The sequence below is a fragment of the Elgaria multicarinata genome, chromosome 1 (assembly GCF_023053635.1).
Source record: "Elgaria multicarinata webbii isolate HBS135686 ecotype San Diego chromosome 1, rElgMul1.1.pri, whole genome shotgun sequence".
Lineage (NCBI taxonomy): Eukaryota > Metazoa > Chordata > Lepidosauria > Squamata > Anguidae > Elgaria > Elgaria multicarinata.
The window spans coordinates 157,221,020-157,235,295 of record NC_086171.1 but is presented as its reverse complement, the minus strand read 5'-3'; positions in this window follow the sequence as shown (position 1 = coordinate 157,235,295).

Sequence of the window (14,276 nt, the reverse complement as noted above, 5' to 3'; positions counted from 1 at the left end):
CAGTGATTTCATTTACCATGCAACAAATCAAGGGTTAATTAATTAACCCATGATTTACCAGGGATGCATGGAGCATGCTAGCGAGCTATTTCCAGTTTGAAAAACAAAAGTCAAAACAGAGCATAGGAGACTGAGGGGTATGAAATAGAAGAGATACCTTGCACCCCGAGGAAGGACCCAATAGTCTGAAACACATTGGATTTATTTTATCACATTAAATAACATCCTTTGTTCTACCCCTTTGCCTTTTTTTTAATGGCATCTCAGTTTGAAAAACAACCTACAAATGCCTCATTCATAGGCTGTTGTGTGATGTGCCAGCCTGGACATTCTGGGTTTTTTATGGGTTATACAGCCCAGAGCTAACTTTAAAATAAATCATAGGTTTTAACTGTAACAAATAAATAAATGAAGAGCCCCCTCCCTCAGTGAATCTACTTCTCACTGCCATTGCCACCAGCTGCTATTGCTCCTCATCCTCTTTCTCCTACTTGCTCGCTTGACAAGCTGAGAGGCAGTGAGCCAGTAGGCAGTGGTATCTAGCGCTCCTCCTTCTCACCACCTCCGTTGACTGGACCAGAGGGAGAGGGAGGCAAACAAGCCGGTTCAAAGGTGAAGAGGAGGAGCAACTCAAAGGAACTCTTGCCAGGAGGGCCCTGCTGGGTTATGGGCCCTTGGCAGGTGGCCAACCATGCCTACCCTTGATGCCAGCCCTGTTTGTGGCTGAGAAGTGGCCACCAATAGATTGTTAAGGACAGAAAGGGTTGACCAGCCAAGGGCAGCTAGCAATTCAGAAGATCACCGATAGGTGCCTCAGTGATCTTAGTCTAATATGCTGTGAACTTTGAACAGGGATCACTCATTTGGGGGGCTTCCTGTTGGCCAGTTGGTTGAGGCTTCTGTTTTGGGGCCCAACGGGCTCTTCCTCACTATAATTCTTTGGGATTTCACATCTGTCAACAATTTGCTGTTCATTCATACCAATAGGGATGACAATATATTATCCCTCAGCCAATTCTACCAAATGCAATCTGTACCAACTTCTCCACTGCTCAATGGATCAATAAATAATGTTTAAAGTACCTTCACTATTATACCAGATTCTGCTACACTCATAGGAATTGGTCCAAGAAAAGGCTGTAAGCAGCCAAACCATTTGTTGCTGTTTCACATAATTTTGTATTCTTTCCACAGCGTCTGAGTCTGCTCTCTCCGCTGTGCCATGTTCCCATAGCACCATCTGGTTTACATCTGGTTTGTGATGTACTGGAAATAAATAATATTCCAGTAGCCTGAAGCAGGTGACATATGTCTCTCACTAACACTCCAGTTTGTATGAAGTCCCTTGTCCTGGCCTCAATCCATGTATGCATGTATGTGTGCGTGTGTGCACACACAAAACAGAAGCATAAAGAAAATGCCATGTTTGTTTGGATGCAGGCAGTTGTGATGGCTGCTATCGCAATTCTGGTGAATTGATCCTTGTCAATATAGGTTAGAGACAGGGTGGTCCCAGGAATACAGCATTGGCCAAACCTGTTTTTAAAGTTCAGATCAGCCATAGATTTGATATCAGTGGTCACTTTCAGCCTCAGATTCCTTTCTAGATGGCAATATTAGGCTGCAACCCTAAATGAAACTTACCTGGAAGTAAGCCCCATTAAAACAGTGGACCAACCTTCTGAGTAAATATGCATAGGATTGTGCAATTGGTGGCCTACATCACATGACTGTTGTGAAGGAGATCAAGATGACAACTACAAAGAACCCCACACACAAACAGCCTCACCTTAAATGTTTATTAAGAAGTAAGTCCACTTGATTTTGGTGGGCTGCTTTCAAGTAAGTATGACTAGGATTGAAATCTAAAAATAGTGTAGAAAAAAATGTAGAATAAGACAATTGGGCCTCATTCACTCACTTATGGATTGTATCAAAATGGTTAGTCTATTTATACTGTAAGGGCACCTTCTGATGGCAGAATAGGGAACAGGGATTCAACCTGTTCAAGATGGCATTACACTCCCCCCGAAGTCCCCCCGAAGACTTAGGCTCACAGTTTAGGTGTACTGCTGGAGTCAGCCCTGAATCTGGATGCCTGGGTCTTGGTGGTGGCCAGGATAGCACTGCACAGATAGGGCTAATATGTCATATCCCATTGCTAGTTAAAGTAGCCCCAGTTCCAGGCCATGGAGAAAGCTAAAATTTGGTATACATGCAGACCAAAATGCTGACAGCTAAATGAACATCAAAACGCATACCACCTAATGATAAAAAACCAGAGTATGAAGTTTGCTCATAATAGAGGTTAGCATTCCAGCACAGAGCAACTAAGACCTGCATGTTGAGATCTGCAAGACCGAGTGCTTCTTCCGACTTGAAAGTTCGGGGAACAGGCATTTCCAGTAGCAGCAAGGAATGTGCATCTATATTTGCAGCATGCTGTCCTCTGATCACGCGGCACTTCCGGTGTAGTTCATCCTCCCAACCTCTGGGAGGCATGAGCACATTGTAACCACCACAAAAGCAACAGATACGGAGGCATTGCCATGGGTTACATGGAATGAAGTGAATTGGCTTTAGCTATGAAGACTGCTGAGATGAGGGCAAAATGTGTCCCCCACCAGTGTTTAAGACAGGGGGACCTTTGCTGTTCCCCCACCTCAAATGTGTCTGTCTGAAGCTGTTTTACTTTCTTCCATATAAGTCAAGAGCTCCCAATGTGCTCTTTACTGGTTAATAATAATAGCAAGTTGATAGTTCTGATGAACCTAGCAAGAGTCCCATAAAATGCATTGCCTACCAACTCATGGGGAATACATTCAATTGCGGCCTTTTATAGCACTCTGGTTTCCTCAGTGTGTTTGTGGACGGAGGTTGAAAGGGAAGAAGTGTCCAGTGGAAGTGTGATGGCAGGCTTTGGAAGAGCCATCCCTTCAGTGGCACCCTATGGTCCTAAGAAAGGTGATAGGGAAGGCCTGAGAATGGGATTACTGGGCCCAGGGAGGCTGATGGATTTAATTTCAGTGGGATCAAGATTCCATTCTGGGTTTTAGTTACAACCAGGAATCTATAGGAGCTATCAAAGTACTTAGACTCATTTTGGGGGTAGGATTCAGCACCTGGGATAACTCCTTTAGCCTTCTGGCTGGTTGTAACTAAAACCCAGAATGGAATACCTGCTCCAGCAAAACGATCCACTAGCCTCCTCTGGGGTCAGCATATATATGTCCATGGCAATAAAAGAAAGGAAAAAAGAATTGAAATACAGAATTAAGATATCTGAAATTAGGCCTGTGCTCCGCTTTGCTTAGGGTCATAGAAGCGGCATCGGAGCGCCCTGATTAGCCTCCGGTAAAGACGGAGGCAGATCGGTTTGATTTGTGGAGCGCTCCAATTGTTTTCGGTGCTCTGCCTGCCATTTGAGATTTTTCCCCATAGGATTATATTGGCCGAAAATACGACTATAACTTTCTTTCTTTTTTAAGCACTGAAACTTACTGTGCGTAGACATCGATGATTGGGGGTCATTTGTATCGATTTTCAGAAGTTTTTGTTGTGCGGTTTGCTTGCTATAATGTTCATAGAATGGTTAAAATGGGAGGGAGGAAGTGCTTTTTTTCCACCTTGATGATTGACAGATTCAATTCCCAATAGTGATAAGTGATCACCTGATGTGAAATATCCTCCAATCCCAATGTTGGAGGGAGGAATAAGCAAAACGGGATACTTAGTAACTTGGGATACTAGTTAGTAACTTTGATTTCTTTGTCTTTCGATCAGACTTTTTAAAGTGTTTTTAAGCAGTAGCCCCACTAAACCCTCACACACAACCTTAAATCATATACTAAGTAAAATAACAGATAGGCAACACACCACTGCAAAGTACCCACCATAACCTTGGGGAACAACTGAACAGATGTGGTGCAAGGGGATGATGTCCATACAGCAGCATGTGGACATGCCCAGTGCACACTGCCCTGCCTTGGGGGGGTCATCAGAACCCTCCAAAGGTTAGCCATTGGAGAAGCCAATGACATGCACGAGTTGACGTGTGATGTCGCTTCTCAAAGGCATATACCTAGACAGAACCGGTCAAATGACTGGAATCCCATGTCCCTCTGGGCACGTCCACTTTCCCCTTACTGGTAATAAAGTCAGACAAAGCCTTTTTAAAAAAAAATCTTGTTATTCCCAGATTCAGCAACACTGCTGCTTTTAATTCCACCTCTCCTGTGTGTATTTATTTATTAAATTTATATACCACCCCATAGCCAAAGCTCTCCTGGCTTTCCCTCTTCAGTGAAGTCAGGCAGGCTTTCATTGTGGTTCAAGTTCTTATTGTTGTTGTTGTTGTTATTATTATTATTAATAATAATAATAGTTCTGCTATTATTAACATTATTATTATTATTGTTTACTAATGGCTGTGTGATCACAGTGCAGTCAATCAACTCTGAAGCAAGGAAGACAAAGCTTTACTCTTATCCTCCTAGCCCCCTATTAGTTATGGGATACAAAAGGCATCTCTCTGTGCTGTTCCCACCTCACAGGGCTGGTTTGCATTACTGGCTTTGATGGTCTGGAAAGTGGAAACAATGCTTGGCTCACTTACTTGTGCCCCCAGAAATGTCTGCTGCATGCCAGCCTTCCCACCTCCGCCTGGATGCTGTTGTTGTGGGGTATTGAGATCTGCTGCCTGGGACTTACTTCCCCATAGATCTATGGCACAGTGTGTGTGTGTGTGTGTGTGTGTGTGTGTGTGTGTGTGTGTGTGTAGCACCTCTCTGCCTGCCTCTCTGCCCTCCTGGTGCCTGGGAGATGTAGATGGGCTGTGTGGGTCAACCCCACAAGCCTCTTACATGCTTGGTCACAGTGCTTCAGGCCAGGGCATAGCCACTGCCTGCTGTTGTCTCTCCTCTTCTGTGTCCGCCTCACAGGGCTGGTTTGTGTGTGTTTTGCTTTAACTCAGGGCATTAGTCCTTCCTGGTGATGAAAAGGCAGCTGCATTGCTGCTGCGCTCACCCTGTTGAAGTTCCTTGTTAATTTTTGAAGTGTTGAAGATTCTTATTTAGGTTTATCTTTAAATATTCCCCACAATTCATGGCATGTTGGGATTTCTTTTCAAATGGCCATGAATAGGGATCTATTTATTTAGAAGCCCATTTAGCTGTCTGCAGCTTACAAAATCGCTGAGATAGAGGGACATATTATTATTATTATTATTATTATTATTATTATTATTATTATTATTAATTTATTTATTTATATAGCACCATCAATGTACATGGTGCTGTACAGAATAAAACAGTAAATAGCAAGACCCTGCCGCATAGGCTTACAATCTAATAAAATCATAGTAAAACAATAAGGAGGGGAAGAGAATGCAAACAGGTACAGGGTAGGGTAAGCAGGCACAGGGTAGGGTAAAACTAACAGTAGAAAGTAACAGTAGAAGTCTGCACAACATCAAGTTTTAAAAGCTTTAGGAAAAAGAAAAGTTTTTAGTTGAGCTTTAAAAGCTGCAGTTGAACTTGTAGTTCTCAAATGTTCTGGAAGAGCGTTCCAGGCGTAAGGGGCAGCAGACAAAAATGGACGAAGCCGAGCAAGGGAAGTAGAGGCCCTTGGGCAGGCGAGAAACATGGCATCAGAGGAGCGAAGAGCACGAGCGGGGCAATGGTGTGAGATGAGAGAGGAGAGATAGGAAGGAGCTAGACTGTGAAAAGCTTTGAAGGTTAACAGGAGAAGTTTATATTGGATTCTGAAGTGAATTGGAAGCCAATGAAGAGATTTCAGAAGCAGAGTAACATGGTCGGAGCGGCGAGCCAAGAAGATGATCTTTGCGGCAGAGTGGTGAACAGAAACCAACGGACTGATGTGAGAAGAAGGAAGGCCAGAGAGAAGAAGGTTGCAGTAGTCCAACCGTGAAATAACCAGTGCATAAACAAGCGTCTTGGCAGAAGAGACAGACAAAAATGATCGAATCCTGGCAATATTATACAGGAAAAATCGACAAGATTTAGCTACTGCCTCAATATGAGGAATAAAGGAGAGCGAGGAGTCGAAGATAAAGCCAAGGCTACGAGCTTCCTTGACCGGAGTAAGCGTAACATCATTGACAGTAAGAGAGAATGAGAGATGAGGAGAAGATTTAGGAGGAAAAACAAGCAATTCAGTCTTTGCCATGTTAAGCTTCAAGTGACGATGAAGCAGCCAAGCTGAGATATCTGAAAGACATGCCGAGATACGATCGTGAACATCAGGAGGAAGTTCCGGAGAAAGAAAGAAAGAAAGAAAGAAAGAAAGAAAGAAAGAAAGAAAGAAAGAAAGAAAGAAAGTCAAGACAGCGAGAGTAGACCGCACGCTCCAGGATCTTTGAAACAAACGGCAACAAAGAGACAGGTCGGTAGTTAGACAGAGATAGCCTATCAAGAGTAGGTTTCTTGAGAATGGGAGAGACTGTAGCATGTTTAAAAGCAGAAGGAAATGAACCAGAGGACAGAGAAAGATTAATAATATGTAGCAAGGACGGGAGGATAGCAGGAATAAGATTAAAAAAGACGCGAGAAGGAATCGGATCACGAGAACAAGTGGAAGGCTTCGAAGAGCGCAGTATTGTAGACAGTTCATCCGCAGAGACCGAAGGAAACGCAGAGAAATTTGCAGGAGGAGCTGACAGATGAGGAACAGGAACTGGAAGAGGAGCAGAGCTGGCCAGATCAGAGCAGATAGTTTGGATTTTAGCATTGAAAAAAGAGGCAAAGTTATTAGCAGACAGAGAGGCGGGGAGAGATGGCGGATTAGGCTTCAGAAGAGAATTGAAGGACGCAAAGAGCCGCTGAGGATGCCTAACATTTGACTGGATCAGCGTTGAGTAGTACTGCTGTTTGGCCAGTGAGATGGCAGAAGAGAAAGAGGAGAGTACAAATTTGTAATGGACAAAGTCCGCCCGGTCCCTGGTCTTACGCCAAAGGCGTTCAGCTGCCCGGGAACAAGAGCGAAGGTAGCGAAGGGAAGAGGTGAGCCACAGTTGGGGTTGAGAAGGGCGAACTATCCGAGTTGTAGATGGAGCAAGATTATCAAGAGTTGAAGATAAGGAGGAATTAAAGAAGGAGACAGCTGAGTCCAAGGAGACAGCCGAAAAGACAGAAGGAAGGGAGGAGGCTAGAGACTGGGAAAAAGCCTCATAATTGATAGATTGCAAGTCACGACAAGAGCGAGAAGCGGGACGTGAAGGAGGAGGATTATGAGTAATATTGAAAGAAACTAGGTGATGATCTGACAACGGAAAGTGAGCAGTAGAAAAGTCCAACACAGAGCAATTCCGAGTGAGAACAAGATCCAGACAGTGTCCAAGGGAATGTGTGGGTGCATCAGACCAAAGCTTAAGATCATAAGAGGAAGATAATGAGCGAAATCGTAGAGCTGCAGCATCTTGAGGGTCATCCACATGAATATTGAAATCACCCAAGATAAGAGTAGGACAGTTATCAGAGAGGAAAAAGGACAGCCACGAATCAAAATCAGAGATAAATTGTGAGGATGAGCCTGGGGGGCGGTACAGAACTGCAACCCGCAGTCGCAGTGGAGCGAAGAGCCTCACCACATGTACCTCAAAGGAGGAGAAGCAATGTGAAGGTGGAATGGAAAGAGGCTGGAACTGGCACAAACTAGATAATAAAAGACCCACACCACCACCCCGACAAACAAAGGACTGTACTCGCCCATAGAGAAACCATACTTGCCCATAGGAATCCATTGCAAAGCGCTTGCCCATAGCAATCTATAGGACAGAACTGTCCATAGAGAAACCATACTTGCCCCTATGGATCCTTTGCAAAGCGCTTGCCCATAGCAATCTATAGGGGAGAATTGTCCTATGTTTCCCTATGGGCAAGTGCTTTGCAATGGATTCCTATGGTCAAGTATGGTTTCCCTATGAGCAAGTACTGTCCTTTGTTTTAGTACGTCCCTGAGATAGATGCATTTCTGAAAATGGGGTGGGGGATTTTTACATATTCGCCAAAAATCACTGGGTGCTCGGATTTGCTTCAAACTGGCCATGAATGTGGATACATGGATAAGCTCTCATGGTGCCTATTTTGAGGTTTCTAACATTAAAAGTGATGGAGATGTAGAAAGGTTTGTTAATTGGAGTTAGGCTGGAGGGTTAAAATGTTTTAAAAATCGCTAAAAATCAGGGCATGCTCGGATTTGCTTCAAATTTGGGATGAATGTGGATCTAGGTGGAAGCTGGGATGGTGCCCATTTTCAAGTTTGTATCTTGAAAAATGATGGAGGTATTTGCATTTCTGAAAATGAGGTGGGGGATTTTTACATATTTGCCAAAAATCACTGGATGCTTAGATTTGCTTCAAACTGGCCATTTATTATTATTATTATTATTATTATTATTATTATTATTATTATTATTATTATTATTTATATAGCACCATCAATGTACATGGATAAGCTCTCATGATGCCAATTTTGAGGTTTCTAATATTAAAATTTAAAAAGTTATAGGCATTTTATTTTCAATGCAAGTGGAGCGGAGCGGACCATAGGCGGATCAGCGTGGTGTGGAGCAGACCTGATCTGGAAGTTGTGGATCGGGATCCAGAGTGGATTGGGGGGTCCATGCACAGCCCTATCTGAAATCCAATTATGTCAATAAAATTGTGGCTGGTCAGTCAGGGAAATGTTCTTTAAAGAAAAATGTCTTCAGCAGGTGCCCCAAACAAAATAATGTGAGTGCCTGCCTGACATCAAGAGGCAGAGAGTTCCACGTAGAGGGAGCCTATATACTGATGGCTTTACTGCAAGTCAAATGCAAATGAACCACAGCTTCATCTATAACCACCAGGAGCATATCATCAAATAGGCTGGTAAAGGAGAAGACACTCTTTCAAATACTGTATTTCTTTGATTCTAAGACGCCATCGATTGTAAGACGCACAGTAATTTCAGTACCACCAACAGAAAAAAAGCTTTGATTCTAAGAGATAATAAATGCACCCGCGATTCTAAGACACACCCCATTTTTAGAAATGTTTATATGGGGGGGAAAGTGTGTCTTAGAATCAAAGAAATACAGTATCATGGTCCCAACTTGTTAGACTTGTTGCTTTATAGACCAGTAACAATACCTTAAATCTGGTGCGGTAGTGGATAGCGAGCCAGTGCATTTATGCTTGACAATCTCATGTCTAACTTAGCATACACATAAAGTACTAAGATCATTGGCATTTGATGCTTATCGCCTCTGATTTTCTGAATGTCAGACAACTTGAGTTTGAATTGCAGGCATGTTACTTTTTTCTGGGGACCCTGGATTTTGTGTCAGCCACAGGTTTCCCCAACCAGAGAACACAGGCTTTCCGCTTGCATACTAAAGCTTGATAGAAATCTGGTTCCTTCTTCCTCTAACATCTTGTTTGTCAAAGTCTATGGAGAAGATACATGAAATTGCTTGACAGTGTGTGAACTACACCCATGCACTTCTCAAAACACTTTTTCTATATTAGAGATTAGTCAGCTTTGCCTGATCCCTCTTTTCTCTGACACTTGGGCTTCTCATTTGTCATGATGATTTATGGTGTGAAGGGTAAATAAGGGCACTTTTTTTCTTCTTTAAAGCCTCTGGAGTACCTCTCTTGAGGCCCTTAAACTATGAGTCCATGTAGCCTTACACTCTCCCTTTTATTTTGATCTGCCTGGCTCTGGGCCCAGGACAAAAGAGAGTGTTGCTAGCCAAATTTTGTTTTTGTCACCAGGGAGACTCAAAAACCATTTCTCATGTCTTAGTGAGTCCAATTTTGACCAGGACTGTTCCTGTTTCCTATATCTGTGGGAGTTGTACTGCACAAGGATGGAAATTGGAATCGAGCACATGACTGAGCATCCCAACAATAATTCTAGCCCTTATGGCTATGGAGATAAGCCTGACAATGCTGAGGCTTTCAGTCGTCAGAGGTTTGGCCTTCAGCTCCTGTTCTTCCCCTGATTCAGCAGAAGTCTAATAAATTGTGTAAATTAAGCAAAGATATGAAAAATGTCTTAATTCACCTCATCTGGCCAGGTAGTAATTTCTTTCTTTTCTTTCAGCAGAATTTATGCAATCCAGCATATGTCCCAAACCCGTGTACTTCCTACTTTTTATGATCTCAACAGATCCCAGAGTGGTTTATAGGCTTAAAAAGACATAGGTTTGCCATGTGTCTCATACATTAGTGAAGCATCGCTTGTTGCAAAACACACAGTCTTTATGAAACTCTGTATAATAATTACATTATGGTCCAGTTCAGATGTAACCATCCCAAAGTAATGAACTATTACCCTGAAAAGTATCCTTGCGCCCACACACTCTGTCATCTGCTGCAACTGAAATGTCTGGGTTTGCTGGACCACAGTTTCCTGTTCCATCTGAACCTAGAAATTGTAGTTTAATCTCAAACCCTGGTTTCATATCTTGGCTTTTAGTCTGAGATTAAACCACAGTTTCCCAGTTTGTACTTAACTGGAAACTGTGGTTTAACCAATTCCAGAAGTAGCCATGAGAAAAGCGAGGAGAAGAAGGTGGGGGCGCATCGCATGTGCATAAGGCTTGTTCTTGGTCTAACAAATCATGGCTTATTAGACCAAGACCTTTATGTCTGAATTAAGCCACAGTATGCATTCCAGTGCAGACCATCACCAATTATCTTGTATCTGCCCATTTCAGTAAAGCACCTCAAGACAATTGCCATTGTAGCCGAAAATATCTTATTCTAGCTCACTTACTTGTGAACTACATCAGGAAGTATACATACTCACCGTTTAGATTCCACAACGGCTGTTCTCTCATGGTCCAGAATCAGACAGGCACACAACAGCTCTTAGAAGATAATGAACTTTCATTGTTTATAACAAGACTTTCTTATGGCTGGCAGGAGAGGGAACCAGAGATCAATAGGAGAAGGTTTAGGTGGGGACACGGGGCACGGTCCTCTGGCAATTTCTCAGGAAGAAGGATATAGATAGTCCAAAGTACATTTTATTATTAACATCTCTCTTGGATTACTCTGTTAACCCTTTTCATTTGTATTTTTTTCTGTGTAAGTATGGCACACACATCAGTGGGAAGGAATGGAATGATCAAAAAGACATTCACTAGTTCAATAGAAGTTCCTGCATTTTTTTAGTACAATAGGAGATAGGGTGGCCAAGTGTCCTACTTTATAGAGGACAGTCATCTATTTGAAGAAAAGGCAGCTGTAGATTCTCCTGCCTGTTTCTCCCCACATCCTGTTGCCTGTCTCCTCCCCTAAAAGCAATGTGGCATACCTCAGGGGCATGGAGGGAGGGATAACCGTATCAGAAGGAGTGGAAATGAAAAGTCTTACCTCCCATTTCACCAGGAATTTAAAGGTACAGGGGCAGATCTCTGGCACCTGACAGCCTTAGTTTATATTTTCATGGAGAAAGCTGGTGTGGTTAGAGTCAAACTGATGCTTTCTAGATATTTTGTACTGCTACTCTCATAATCCCTAACTATTGGCCATGCTGGATGGGGCTTCGCATAGTTAAACTATGGAATTCACTACCACAAGGTGTGGTGATGGCCAGCATTTTGGATGGCTTTAAAGGGGGATTGGACAAATGGTTACTAGTCTTGACGGCTATGTGCTACCTCAAATATCAGAGGCAGTTATGCTTATGTACATCAGTTGCTGGGGAACATGGGTGGGAGAGTACTGTTGCACTCATGTCCTGCTTGTGGGTTTCCCATGGGCAGCTGGTTGATCACTTTGTGAACAAAATACTGATGGACCCTTGGTCTGATCCACCATGGCTTTTCTTACATTCTGAGAGTTTTTGTCCAAAACATTTAGAGGACACCTGGTGACCAGCATCTGGGTTAGGGTATCCAACTAAGACTAGGGAGACCCAGGTTCAAATCACTCCTCAGCCATTTATCTCATAGGGTGACCTTGGATCAGTCACTATCTCTCATTCAAATCTACCTTACTTGGAGGAAAGGTTGTATATAAATGAAATAAATGTTTCTCTTACATTCTCACTATAGTTACTCCCACTGTATCTCTTTGGGTGCTGTTGGCCGGCTCAAAGTATTCATTGCAAAGGCCTATTCAACTCGTAATGCAGCCTTCAAATGATTTCTGTAGCTCACATGAGCTTTGAATGAGGAATGTATCCCTATGGTGACATACTACCACTCACTCACATACATACCAGTAGAACTTCAGCCAGCCATGTGTATTAAACCATCAAAACCCAGGAGCACCTACTACAAGCACTAGCACCAAGAAAAAAAATAAAGGCTCCATTAACGAGATAGATATATTTACAGTGGAATTTAGCAATGAAACTCTACATGTTTTTAGCTGCCTTTGTTCATTCAAAGATATGCCCTAGGCAACTTCATCAGGAATTTTGGATAACATAAAGAAATTGGGATAGATGTAGCCTGGACCCAGATTATAAAATGCAAGAGTTGCAGAATGTGTCGTTTTTTCTAAGTACATTGTACAAGAAAGACTCATATAAGTAAGTGCATCCTTTTTTAAAAAAAAGATTCATCTGTTTATATTTGTCAAAGTGGCTACTAGAAAGGGGTTTTCCTTTCTTTCCATCAAGAGGAAATTAAAAACAAAACTAAGTGATGCACTCTTGCAATACCCATAGTCCTTGAAGATTCGATCGTCAAGGAATTCCTATTAGGCAACTGCTGCTGAGCTCATTGTAACATCTCAGGGATCACAAGCCACAAAACCTGGTGCTCAGCATCTACAAATAGACCAGATTTCTAAAAAATCTGTAGTGTCAAACATTCCTATTCTCCTCCCTTTCTCCATACACATTGCCAAAATTTGGAAGTGAGAACAATGTGTCCCAGGTTTATGAGTTTCTTTGCCAGTGGCTCAGTATTAAAAATGGCAAAATCTAGGGAATTTCCCATTCACTGTGGCAGGGATAGGCACTCCTTCGGTGTTAGGAATTGAATTGAATAAGTTTATTACGGTATAACAACCAGCACTCCAATCAAACACCATACAATTTAACACATTACATTACATTACAGATGCAAAACATGCATATGCACGCAGCAATACCTGTACCTTTAACTGTTGTATAAAAGAAGGAATTTCAGCAGGCGTCCTGTAGCATGTTGCGAAGTTGGAAAACCTGCAGCAGCTCAGATTCCTTCATAAGAAGCTGCCTTATACTGAGTCGGAACCTTGGTCCATCCAGCCCAGTATTGTCAACACTGTCTGGCAGAGGCTCTCCGGAGTTTCACGCAAGATTCCTTCCTAGCCCTCTCTGAAGATGCCAGGTATTGAACCTGCGACCTTCTGCATGCAAAACATGCAAAACATGTGCAAAACATGTTCTGCATGCAAAACATGTGCTCTACTACTGAGCCACATCTCCTTTACTTTCACTACTAAAGCACTGAAAATGCAACTTCTCGTGCTGAATGTTTGACCACCCCCAACATACGGTATCACAGTGGTAACTGTGCTATATTTTCAAAACTGGACCTGACCCTTGAGTAATTGCTTGTTCTTTTTGCAGTAGGTTATAGTAATCATAACTACACCTGTAGAGCAATTCTAGGGGGGTTACTCAGAAATAAGTCCTGCAGACTTCAGTGGGGCTTTAGTCATAGGCAAGGTTATTTAAGATTGGAGCCTATAAAACCGGAAAGTCAAAGTGGCCTTCAGATCCTAAGAAGGCTTTTTGATTGCCAAGTAGCCAATATTTATAAAATTCATATGAAATAGTTGGCTTACCACATGATGATCTGCTGCCAGGATTACTCCAACACAGGAAGGAAAAGTCACCATCTTCCGCTATGCACTCTGCACAGAGATTTACATTCCCTGATCCACTTGAATTTTCAGCCAATCTTTATGAAACCTGGTCTGAGAAGATATCTACAAAGACATCTATGCTGCTCTTTTGCCCAGTCCTTATTTAACCATTCTTTGTGCTTGTAGCTGACTCTAATGTGAGCCATCAAACACTGTTCCTCCCTGTGACCTATATTCCTTTGTATCCACACACCCCAAGTGCATTTATTTATCACTCTGTTTGTGGGATGGGGGAGAGAGATTGTTAAAAAAGAAAACTTGGGAGGGGGAATTAAGGTACTTCATGTGACTTGATCTTTCTCCAATAAGATCATCATCATCATCATCATCATCATCATCATCACCACCACCACCACCACATAATAACACTGATGTTAATAATATCCAGGATATTACAGT